The sequence below is a fragment of the Mus caroli genome, chromosome 3, assembly GCF_900094665.2.
Source record: "Mus caroli chromosome 3, CAROLI_EIJ_v1.1, whole genome shotgun sequence".
Classification (NCBI taxonomy): Eukaryota; Metazoa; Chordata; class Mammalia; order Rodentia; family Muridae; genus Mus; species Mus caroli.
The window spans coordinates 48,811,414-48,816,924 of record NC_034572.1 but is presented as its reverse complement, the minus strand read 5'-3'; positions in this window follow the sequence as shown (position 1 = coordinate 48,816,924).

The window sequence follows — 5,511 nt, the reverse complement described above, 5'->3', positions numbered from 1 at the left end:
TCAAATATGCTAAGGCCCAGGTTACGTAAGGTTTTAGATCTTTATAAGAACCCAGGACCCCTTATGAACTAGTAAGCCCTCTGTAACTCAGTTTCGCAAGCTCCCCCCCCCCCCCCCCCCCCGCTTTTTTCCTAAGAGAAACTAGGTCCAGCTCTCAAAATATTGAAGTCCAGCAGTCAAAAGCCTCCCTCTTGGTTCATGCAATGAACACGCCCAATCAAAATACACCGCCACATCCTCACCCATTCTAACACAGACCTCTCCCCACCCTTTTCTCTTCTTAAAAGTGACCCCTGCAAGGTCACTGGCTGCTGTTTTTCTGTCAACTTTTCTTCCATGCTTAATGAAGATTCTCTCTGTGTGAAAACAGATGCTTGGGTGTGGTTTGTGCCTAATTCTGGCGCAGAGGTGGGGGTGCGAGGGGGGGCAGAGAGGAACCCCCGCTGTGTTTCACACCCTTTATACCAAAGGAACCAAATCTGATAACCCTCATTTGCACGTGATATTTCTCACCCCCCACCACTACAGCCTCCTAAATCCCCTATAGTTATGTGGGGAGCCTCAGCCTCCTGCACATTCTCATATTACAGTTTGGAATCCCTGCAGCCACTTGGCCCTTGCCATCTCCCTACACACATGAGTTTCTAGAGAACTGGATGTGACAGAGCAAGGGTGGTCCCCCCCAGGGAAGAACTGGGATTTCAAAAGGCATCGACACAGTTTTTGTTGATGGACCCCAACATCACATCAATGTCCCTGACAAGCATGCCATGAAAGAGACTCAGCTAGAGAGTTAGAATCTTCATGCCATTCAGGTGTTGGTCTTAAGACTCCTCATTTCGTACCTTCTCGGGTACATTCAGAGGAGCTAAGGGTTCTCTCTCAAATTTCCTTTGGCTTACACATTGTTCTTTGCTCTTCTTCTTGACCTGTGCTGTGAGATCCTTTCGGACTCTGATCGTATTACCTTGCACCTGAATAGGCCTTCAGCTGCCCATCAGACTGATGGGCAGTGCACCAAGGCCCTCATCTCAGGTGCTAATGAAAGCTTTCAGCAGGAACACAATCCCAGCAGGCTCTGACAGTGGATTGCCCATGATCTCTCTGCAGATAAACGGTTGATGCCCAATGACTCTCGCAATACACCTGGGTAATTACATAGCTAGACATGGTTTCTGCTGCAAATAAATACAGAGAGAGCCAATGGTGTCTAAAACTCACATTTATACACCTAGGATTACATGTTTGGTTCAATGTGGAGGTTATGACTATCTACAGAGCACCTGCTTCTGCAATCATCCATCCAATAAATAAGTTCTGTGTCTTTCCAACACGCCATGCACTGTAACTTGGCAAGAGTCACTCAATCACGAGGCTGAGTTATAAGAAATAGGTGCCCTGCTGAGGCAGAACTCAGAAGGAGTGTGATGTTAAACCTGTACTTACACAAATAATCATTTAAGTTCTACTGTGAAGAGGAGAACAAGAAGAGGTTGATTTTCCTTTGCCCAATGAAGAAGTAACATACAAACAAGACCTGAAGCTGGCTTCACAATAAGGCGGAGCCTGTTCTTCCCATCAGAAGGACGCTGAAGGTGAAGGAAGGTTCTCATAGGAAGGTGTATGCATACTGAAGGAACAAAAGCCTTTGGGGTCTGGTGGAAAGGAAGACTGGGGAGAGACAGCTGAGAGGGCTGGCAGGCACTGGGCCTTCGGGAACTCAAGCAAGGAGGGGCTTTATCCTACAAAACAAAAAAGATACTGAAGGATTTTAAGTAGAAAAACTGCTACAATTCAATGTGTGCATTTGAAAGTGCTGCTAGCTTTCCTGGCTGTGTTATAGTAGAGTAGAGAAGGATTAGAGTGTAGGAGCCATCTTAGTGTCCAGGCTATGGTTAGGGAGGAGGGGAGGGGACCTTTAGTCATGTCTCTGCTGAGCTTGTAAGTGTATTCAGATCCACACAGCTTTGGAAACTTATTGGTTAAAAATGACATCTCTTATTAGCATGTAGGTTTCCAGGCTGTTTTTATTATTATTATTATTATTATTATTATTATTATTATTATTATTTTACACTCCATATTTTACCTCCCCACCCTGTCCACCCTTCAACAGTTCCACATCCCATACCTGCTCTCCACCCCCGACTCCACGTGGATGACCCCACTCCCCACCCCACCTGACCTCTAAACTCCATGGGGCCTCCAGTCTCTTGAGGGTTAGGTGCATCATCTCTGAATGAACACAGACCAGCAGTCCTCTGCTGTATATGTGTTGGGGGACTCATATCAGCTGGTGGATGCTGCCTGTTTGGTGGTCCAGTGTGTGAGAGATCTCGGGGTCCACATTAATTGAGACTGTTGGTTCTCCTACAGGATTGCCCTTCTCCTCATCTTCTTTCAGCCTTCCCTAATCCAACAACAGGGGTCAGCTGCTTCTGTCCATAGGTTGGGTGCAAATATCTGTATCTGACTCTTTCAGCTGCTTGTTGGGTCTTTCAGAGGGCAGTCATGAGATAGATCCCTTTTTGTGAGCACTCCATAGCCTCAGTAATAGTGTCAGGCCTTGGGACCCCCCTTGAACTGGATCCCACTTTGGGCCTGTCACTGGACCTTCTTTTCCTCAGGCTCCTCTCCATTTCCATCCCTGTAATTCTTTCAGACAGGGACAACAGGCTGTTCTTAATGCAACAGCTTCAGAAAAAAAATATTTTGAAAGTTAATTTTGTACACGTTGTGTGTGTTTATGTGCATGCATGCATGTGGAAGCCGGAGGCCAGCCTCAGGTGTTGCTCCTCAAGATACTGGGTCCCTTGTCTCATGAGACAAGGATTTGTCACTGGAACTTGGGGCTTACTAGTGAGGCTATGCCACCTTGCCAGCCTATCCTGCCTGTCCCAGTGTTAGTGTTACAAATGGAGGCCACTCCTGCCCCCCCCCCCTTTAAAGGATGCGGAGGCTAAGGATTGAGCTTTGATCTTCACATCTACACAGAAAACAGAACACTGACAACGCTTTCTCCCTAGTCACATTACTTGAGGAGAGGTCCCCTCAAGTAATGAAGAATTTAAGTATACTAACGTTAATCTAAAAATAAAAAAATAAAAACTAACTTGAGTGAAATTTGATTTAACTACATTCTGCCAAAAGTTTACTAAAAAGACAAATAACTCACTTACTGTATTCATGAAGACATTTATATTAAATCTTCTGCTTTGCTAATTAGCATTTCCTGTGAACTCTCGGTGATCTTATAGAACACAAATATAATACTGAAGAAGACGTAAAAGTTGAGTTAATTCTCTGGGAATGCAGCACTCTAGAAACACCACAGAAATTTGGACCTGAGGCTCAGAAATCCTTTTACTGGATAGGTCTACCAGCTGAAGGACTTTATCAGAAAAGTCAAAGAGCCTTGAGCAGATTTTTAACAAATCCCAAGGTGTCTAGTAAAATATAAAATGTAATTAAATTTAATTTTGCTTAGTATAACTTCAACTTTTAGAAGTAGATTTGTGTGTGTGTGTGTGTGTGTGTGTTGAGCACATTAGTGTGTGGGTGCACTTGCCTGTGTAGCTACATGTGGAAGATATCGTTTCCAATCATTTCTGCTCCTTGCTTTTGAGGCATGATCAGACAGTGTGTCTCCAAGATCTGCCTGTCTCTATCCCCAAGCACTGAAGGTACAAGAGAATGCTGCCACACCTAGATTTCTACATGGATGCCAGGGATTTGAACTCATGTCCTTGTGCTTGTGCATCAAGCACTCTACCCGTTAAGCCATCCTCTAGCCCTTGAAATCGATTCTTAATGCATCAAAGCATCATGTCTCCATGGAGAACTCATTCTCAAGAGTTTTTTAGTTGAGTTTCAAAAAGTATCACATAATGTCTAAGCCATTTTCCGGTGTTGTGTTGAGCCCCAGTAATACCTACCCTGGGCACATGCAGTCTGTGTGCCTCCAATCAGATAATCTTATAAGGAAGAAAGGCATGTAGCCCAGTGGAAAAACTCTCCCATAAGGCCCTGTGTCCAAACTCCAGTCCTGGGAAAAAGTAATGGGACACTTGCTATAATTCCACTGCTGATAAACTTCTAAATTAAAAAATATTCAAAACATGTGTATGTTTTTCTAAGAATTTTCTTTCACATGTACATAGAGCAAAAATATAATTTTAAATAAAATGTGAAATGTGAATATAATAATATTTAGCATTCTTCTTCATTTAGTAATTAACTGTAAACATGTTGGATCTAACCTGAAGGGCATATACTATAAAAACTCCCAAATGAAATATGAAGGAAATGAACCCTTTGTGACCTTTGATCCACAGAGGTTGTTTAAAGAAAATGCAAATTATGAACCATAAAGAAGTCACTAAGTTGCCTTCCACAAAATTTTAAAACCTATACAACTCTTAAAAAAAAGAAAAAAGAAAAGGTTATTACAAAGTAGAAATTATTTTCAAAGCATGTTGAGAAAAGAGTCTCAGCTTCAGAATAAAGATACCTTATAGGTCAACAATAAAAAACATTAAAGTGGGAATATTTTAATAAATACACCACACAAAAGTACAAAATAGTGTTCAACATCGTTAGTCACCAGGAGAAGGCAAAACAAAGCCATAGTGAGACACCAGTACAGTGCCAACAGAACCCCCGGGTAAAACTGTTGCCACTGCTGGACATTGTCACTCTTACTCATCAAGACAGAAAGGAACACAACTACGTTAAAAGTAAGTTGCTGGTTTCGTATGTATACACCCACCCTGTCACTCAACAGTGTGACCCTGTCACTCAACAGTGCATTCCTGGACACAAAGGCTGGCAGGCAAATTATTATGGAAGGTTTTATTCATGGTAGCGAAAGTGTATCCAAATGTCCCTCTAATAGTGAATGGATAAACAAATTGTGACATAGCCACACAATGAACGCTATTCAGCTAGTTTTACATCGGGCAAAGTGGAACTTAAAGCATACAATGCCACAGATCTCAAAGCAGAATAGTAAAGTATTAATTGAAGGAAGTCTGCCCCAACTGAAAAACCAGTACTGACAGGAGCTATAGCTGGGGAAAGATTGACTATAAACGACACACACGAAATTAGACGAATAAAGAAAATATTCTACTTCATCACTGGTTTTTGGCTACCATGAAACTCAACACATTACACACCCCAAATTTGTCATTTTAAACACATGGAAATGATAGCTCAGTAGAGCTGATTATCATTTTCCACATGGCAGATACAAAGGCAAAAGGCAAATGACAGCCTGGGAGAAAACATTTGAAAGCCATAGGACCCACAAAAGTTTCTGATTCCTAACTGAAAGTTCAGGTCATTGTAAACAAGACCAAAACAAAATGTGTTTTCTCTCATCAACCTGGCATCTACAGGAACGATTTGTTAACAATCTCTGGTGAAGATGTGAAGAACAGAGATCCTGGTGCAACCATGATAGTCACTGTGGAAAGTAAATTATAAGTAAACAGCCTTGGATTCAGTAGA